At 35.1% G+C, this 7,725-nt stretch overlaps 1 protein-coding gene across 1 annotated transcript in view; it reads left to right on the top strand.

Moving 5' to 3' along the window:
• The first annotated feature begins 900 nt into the window (after nt 1–900).
• LOC106463293 (testis-specific serine/threonine-protein kinase 1-like) overlaps nt 901–7,725 on the top strand; it is a 22,064-nt gene continuing 15,239 nt past the window's right edge. Inside the window, exon 1 of the mRNA XM_013923307.2 lies at nt 901–1,042. The gene's annotated coding sequence lies outside the window, so the exon portion shown is untranslated. The remainder of the gene's footprint in view (nt 1,043–7,725) is intronic.

The following is a 7,725-nucleotide window of genomic DNA, read 5'->3' as shown; positions in this document are numbered from 1 at the left end:
ACACAAACATAGTCATAAAAGTTAAGTCTACAGAAATCGACGTTTGAGAGAGTTTTATTACTTTTTCATAAGTAATTATTATTATAAACACACTGAAAGGAGCTCTAAAAAGTTAAAAAATATGAGAAGCAGTTGCCGTCCCTCTGGTGGATCAGCGAAAAATTTACGGACATGCAACATACAAACCGGGTTTGATTCCTCAGCGGTGGACAGAATATTTTCTTTTTCAAACAAACGAACAAGACCCAGTGGTCAGAGTGCCTGTCTGTAGATCAACGGTTCGCGTTAAGTTAATGCCAAATAAAAAAATAAATAGCGCTTCGCAATTTGGGGCCGTGGATGCGTTATGAGAATGACGGTCAAATCTCTCTATTCCATTTGAGTAACTGACGAGTTGGCGGTGGGTGATGTTGACTATCTGCATACCATCTATTACTTCAAAGATGCTGACAGCTAACTCTCAGATAGCTTTCCGTGAAACCCAATATAAAAGCTACAGTTCTCCAAAGTGGGCAGCGCAATTAATGAAACCAGTAGGCCTAATTAATGTATGTAATAAGCAGTTTCTGTCTTCCTGTCACACTCGTTTTTTGGTAATGCTCAAAAATATACATCGTTGCTCAGCAACAAAACTATCACCTGATATTGTTTTTAGGCCAACTATGGTGTTTATGTTGAATGCTTAATATACATGTAGATTTGTTAGAAAAGTTTATTTTTATTCTGTATCTTTTGATAACTTCGATGATGTAACAACAAAATAGTTTAATTCAGAAATGATTTAAATTTAAAACTGATATTTTTTCTTTCATGAGACGTTTTATGGGCTTGGGCCTAGGGTAAGTTATTGCGCACTTCGTCATTACTTTAGGCTTAATTACAAAACAAGAAGTACTTTAGGCTCCCTTATTGCATCGTGATAAGTAAAATAACAATTTATTTATATTTTTCTGTTGTTTAATGAACATCTAAGTTTTTACATCGAGCTGTAGCCAAAATCAAAATATATTTTACCAAGGATTTCAATGAAGTAGTGTTTCAGGTAAGCCTTACGTTTATGTATCAAGTCTAATGCTTAAGTTAGATTACAAATAGATCTACTATTACTAACGTTAGTCAGATAATGTTTAGTTACATGTTTATGCGTATAAGTGGGAACGCATAGTATTTAAATTACACAATTAAAGAAATTAATATTTCTTTAGTATTTACATTATTACAACATGAATAGGAATGTAAAAACGTATAAAATGTTTTATTATGCAGCAATAACTAAAATGCTGACATTTTTCTAATTTCTATTAGGACGCTTTTTATCATTAGAAATAACCTGTAAACATTGTCAATGTTGTGTATAAAGAAATATTACGAAACAAAAATGTGATTTTTAATGTGAATAAAATTGTTGTTAGTTAATTTATAGCAATCGTTAAAAAGTTTTTTGACGGGCTTTTCACTAGTAATAGTAATAAAAATCTCACCTTAGACTTCTTTTCATTCGCCTTAATTAGTATATTACGGATTTCAGACTAGAGGCGTTTAAAAAATACCATTTTAAATTATTTTGTTTTGTCTGCCACATGTGAATTGAAGTTCTGGTGTTCAATATCAAAATTTATAATGTGGTATTAAGCAGAAGATAAAATACAGATATAACAGCCCCCCCCCCACCCCAACTAGTGGCTCAGCGGTAATCTTGAGGGTTTATACCTTAAAAATCTGGGTTCGATTGCAGTCTAGTCTAGTGTGATTTTTTATCTCTATTATTAGGTTTGTGCACGTTTGTTTCTTTAATAAGCCTGATGGCCTCAGATGACGCTCTAATACAAAAATTCATGCAAACGATTTGGGTAGTCTTACTTATTCAAATAGTTTCTGTTAACCGTGAAACATAAATTAGTTTTTATTTTGGTTATGACGTCTCTTTTACGGTTTGTTGTTTAATTATTATTCATATGCAATTTAAGGTTCTGTAAACCACAACAATATGTTTTTATGTCATTGTTGTAATATGTATATATTGCTTAACAACGAATGGAGAGGCAACGTGAATAGGGGTTTTAATGGGAACCCATATTATATTTTAAACCATGGGTTTCTTGATTTCCAGGAAATATGTAATAGCACAAGAAAGGAAAGACCCACCACATACATTTAACAACCGCCTTTTTAAGCCCTTAAACTTTGAGTCCGACTCAAGTCTGAATATGTTTAAAACATGTGAAGTTCGATCAAACCTTAAAAACAATAAGACAGTTACTCAAGCTCGCCGAAGTCGCTGGAGGTGTATTTTTCGTCGATCCGATTACAGCATAATGGCAACTAAAGGATATCTATTAGGTAAAACATTAGGCTCTGGTCAATTTGCGAAGGTAGGCTTCATTTCCGGGACAGTATTGTCAGTTTTGTTTGATAAAACATTACTTTTAAAATAATATATTGTAGGAAAAATGCAACGTTTATAGACTGTGTTTCTATCTAAGTAAAATCTTTTATCCAGCTTAAACTAGTTTACGGCTGTAAGCTTTGCTACAATGTGTACTACACAATCTGTAAGGTCAAGATGAAACGGTACAGATGTAAATTATCGCGAAATTCTCATGAAATTTTAATTCAAAAACAGTTCCATATGCAGTGACGGTAGTTCACGAAACGTAAGACAATAAAGAAAAAAGGCTTAGAATAGCTACGCTAAGTATGTATAAAAAAATAATATTTTTGTAGATGTAAAAACACATCTTCGTCGCCAAAATCGTGAAGTTGGATTGCAGGACAAAAGATGAGGCTTATCACCTCGCCACTCAAAAGTATTGGAGCATGTTAAGTGTTTGTGCAAAAAAGCAAAATTATAGTATAAACTATAAACAACTTGTATCCAGCTTTTCTGAATGAATATCAGTTTTATTTATTTATGGCGAAAACTTAGAGAAAGGTATATTACATTGCTTTCAAAAGCGAATCAACTGTCTCAAAAATTAATAATTTAACGTAACTTCAAAAAAATAAATAAATTAAAGTTTCTTAATAGGTTAGGATCAACCAGCAAAAACGAGTTCTGTTTACATTATATTAAAGCATATTGACAATAAAGTTAGAGGGGTGGTGGAATGACCTTTACTGTCCAGCTAATAATAATAATACATTTTTTTTCTCTATATCGGGAGAGTAAAGCTCGTTCTGTTTGTATCTAACTTTATTGTCAAAATGTATAAATCCCTCCAGTATGCACATACAATTCTGAAAAACAAGAATATGTTAAAACGTATTTCTAATATTTTTGGTTTGACAAATGAAGCATTGTTATTGTAATTAACAGTTTGTTTGTTGTGATGGGTTGAAAGGTTTACCAGAATTCTTTTCTGCAGTTGGATTTAATCAGGGTGGGTCATGCACCCACCAAATTTCACTTTAGTCCACAAGAGTTCATCCTCCCTATCGTTATATAAAAAAATCATACTATCAAACATGTTTGCTTTTTTACCGTTCTTGTAAATCGATATCACTATATGGTGGCCCCAACAAAAGCTCCACCCCCCAAGGATTGTTTCGTTTGTTTTGAATTTCGTTCAAAGCTACACGAGGGCTACCTGCGCTAGCCATCCCTAATTTAGCAGTGAAAGACAAGAGGGAAGGCAGCTAGTCAACACCATCAACCGTCAACTCTTGGGATACTCTTTTACCAAGTAATAGTGGGATTGACCGTCACATTACAACGCCCCCACAGCTGAGCATGTTTGGTGAGACGGGGATTCGAACTCGCGACCCTCAGATTGCAAGTCAAGTGCCCTAACCCCTTGGTCATGCCCCCCCCCCCAAGGAAGAGGAACTAGAGTCGGGCCTGATTTTAATTAGAAATGACTTGCCCCCCCCCCCAGTGGCACAGCAGTATGTCTGCGGATTTACAACGCTAGAAACCGGGTTTCGATACCCGTGGTGGGCAGAGCACAGATAGCCCATTGTGTAGCTTTGTGCTTAATTCCAAACAAACAAATGACTTGAAATAACTTTTCTTAAGTAACTAGAAATATAATATTAATACATCTTGTTGACCGAGAAATAGGTATGTAACTTAATAACAAGTTAAATGACATGCGTGATTGTGTATCGTAAGTTCAAAATAAATAATGATTATTAGGTTCGCTTTACTATATTGTGGATAAAAAATATATATTAATGAACAAAACAGGCCCAAACAAACAAAAAAGAAATTGAAGACACTGCATGAATTAAAAGGATCGGGGGCCATGGCCCCACACGAAGGTAAAAAAAAATATCATGATGATTTTAGCCCACAAACAGGAGGTTTCTTAGCATGATATCTTACAATGTGAAGTAATTTTCGAACCCCCACTCTCGAATGTTTAGCATTGGGAGTATACGAGAGCATTTTGGAGTGATTTTTAGGCGCATTTCTCTATTCCAGGTGACATAAAAGCGCAGAGCTTTCGGGAACGTCGCTTCTGGATCCCACGCCTTACATGTTCGCTTTCGGCGCCATCTCTCCAAAAATTTGCCCCCCCCCCTCAACATTGACTCTGGATTCGCCAGGATACAGGCTATAATGTGGGATATAAAATATGACCTGGGTTTTGGAGATGACTGCAGAAGAAGAACTCACATTGCGGTGGGGATACACCGTCTATCAGTCTTAACCCCCGTTCGCCAGTCTCACATATTGAAGAAAACAAAATAATCAACGTAGTAATAATCAAACAAAATCATCAAAAAAGTACACCTTGCTCTCCTAACTTATGGGTGCTCAAGCCAACAACGTCCCACATCTATATCACCCTTCACTGTCTGTAAGTTAGGAGAGCAAGGTGTGGGTGCTCAAGCCAACAACGTCCCACATCTACATCACCCTTCACTGTCTGAAGACGGTTGTGGGAAGGTTACTGCTCTCCAAAGTAATAAAAGAAAGTTCGTATGTAAAAGAGTAGCCCAAGAGTTGGCGGTGGGTGGTGATGACTAGCTGCCTTCCCTCTAGCCTTAAATTAGGGATGGCTAGCGCTGATAGCCCTCGTGTAGCTTTGCGCGAAATTAAAAACAAACAAACAAACAATAAAAGAAAGGAAAACGAAACTAAGTTTCTACCACTAGAGGGGGTTGACAAACTGGCGAACGGAGGTTAAGACCGCAATGTGGACTCTACTTCCGCAGTCACTTCCAAAATTTAGGGCACATTGTATATCCCACATTATAGCATGTATTGTGTGGAGCCTTTTAATTTATGCAGTGTCTTTAACGTAGTTTTTTTTGTTTGCGCCTGTTTTGTTCATTAAAATGTCTTTTAACGCACTCCTTCCTTTTAAAATTGCCTCCCAGCGGCATGTCTTCTGACTTATACCTCTAGAAACCGGGTTTCGATACCCGTGGTGAGCAGAGCACAGATGGCCCTTTGTGTAGCTTTGTGTTTAATTTCAAACAAACAAGCCTATTAATGTTATTTTCTGCTTGACTGTTTAAATACTAATTTCCTATATATATATATACTATCGATCGTGCAAAGTATTTCTCCATTCAGCATTTAGAGCTTGTAAATAAATTCAGAAATATGATTTTAATATTTAGAAATATCTTTCTGTAATCAAATTTAACTACAAGATCATATACGTATAATCTGATATCCTGATTTTCTCAAACAATTTTGTTACATATATGTACACTAGATGGCACTGCAAACAACATATGAGTTTATTGCCAATTACCGTGGCAAAACGAGGAAATACATTCCCTACAAAAATAATTAAAAATAAGTAAAAAATACTGTCAACTGCAAAAAGCTGTAGATACCAAGCAGTTTAGCTTTCGGCAACCTTACTAAGTTAAATCATATCTTGATATCTTCAGCTAAAGTAGTATCTGTTGAAATACACTCGTCTATGTTTTTATTGATCAAATGTGAAAGCAGACACTCACAAAACACAAAAACGATGGGTTTTTTAAAGTTTTAAAATGAAGCATATTACCCGTGATCAAGTAACCTTCGACATGACAAAGTTAAACCTACTCCATGGCAGCAAATTGTTTTGGGTAAACACAATGACCTTAACAGAAATTCTTGGTAATGAAATGCTTTCAGTAAATGCATGCTGACAGTTCTGAGGTATAATTAAATTAAACTATTTAGTGAAACATTAGAAAGCTCAGGGGCATAAATGTGGTCCCTAAAGTATGCAGAAAGAAGGATACTTATTTTATGTTCTACCAGAAGCTACTCTATGACCTAATACTGTTGCTACTTAAATGCGAGTGAGAATAGTCAATCCCTGTGTAAGTTACACTTATGAGATAAATAATTTAGAAAAAAGTTCAAATTAATGTTAAGGAAGGGGAAGAAAAAATACAAAGTGCTCTTGTGTATATTAAAATGTATTTCAGAGTTAAGGATGAAACACACACACACACAACAACTTGACACAATGGTAATTTCAATTGAAGTGGACAATTAAAATTAATCTTGTGTATGGCTTTTCAATCACTTGGAAATAAACTGATACAGTGGTGATGCCATCATTAAATCTCTTCATGCTTCTATTTTTTTCTTTTTTACACCTTTACGTTTTCCATATGAGACTGTCTGCTTCCCGGGATTAAAAAAAAGATGCACATGGTCGCTAGGTTCATCATCTTTTGCTGATTTAACCCTAATCTTCTTGTGGTTGATCCCATAAGCTTTCTTTCAGAATGTGTGCAAGGACCACGAAGATCAATACTGTCACAGATGTCCTCGCGCGTCAGGATAAAACCTAGGTATTTAGTTGACGCTTTTCTAAAAAAATCCTATCATGCAAGATTCATCATTCGAGAAAAGTTTTTGTACAAAAAAATATGTGATGGCACAGAAAATTTAAGTATGCATAAAATGTTCAACTTTATTCAAAATATTTGCCTCCACTGCCTTTCAAAGAAACAACTTCAGTTGTTTCTGAAATTAAAGTTTGTTTAATAAAGGACATTTACTTAGATAGTTTTTGGATATAAATGTACATGTTTACCACTATAAACGTAATTACATTTCAAGGCAGAAAATTGAAAAATATAATTATTTTTGACATTTCGCTTTGAAATGTAATTATAAATGTGGCTGTTTAAATGTGACTATACAAAATTATTTCCCAACTTCGATTTTTGCTTTGTGTGTGTGTTTATTTCACTATGCAATAATAATCTATATAAATATAATAGTGCTGTCTGTTGTATGTCCATGTAACTACTTCTATATAAATATAATAGTACTGTCTGTTGTATGTCCATGTAACTACTTCTATATAAATATAATAGTACTGTCTGTTGTATGTCCATGTAACTACTTCTATATACTGTAAGTATAATAGTACTGTCTGTTGTATGTCCATATAACTACTTTGCCGGGTGTGGATGGATTTTCACAAAAATTGGTATGGAGGTTAATTGGGTCCATGCGGGGGCACATACAAATTTTCAGTTTTGCGGTTTTTATGGGTGTTTTTGCAGTTTTTACCATTACGTTGCCCCATATGGATGGATTTTCACCAAATGTGGTATGGAGATTCATTGGGTCCATGGGCTGAAATGTACAAGTTTTCAGTGTTGCATTCGCGGTTTTTATGAGCGTTTTTTACCACTACTTCGCCCCCTGTTGATAGATCTTCACCAAATTTAGCATGTATTTTTTGTTGGGTCCATGCGGAGATACATGCAAAACTTGCGGTTTCACATTTTGTGTTTTGCAGTTCTTATGGG

This window comes from Limulus polyphemus, unplaced genomic scaffold (assembly GCF_000517525.1).
Source record: "Limulus polyphemus unplaced genomic scaffold, Limulus_polyphemus-2.1.2 Scaffold1370, whole genome shotgun sequence".
In the NCBI taxonomy this organism is placed as follows: Eukaryota; Metazoa; Arthropoda; class Merostomata; order Xiphosura; family Limulidae; genus Limulus; species Limulus polyphemus.
This window is presented reverse-complemented; position numbering and strand designations above follow the sequence as displayed.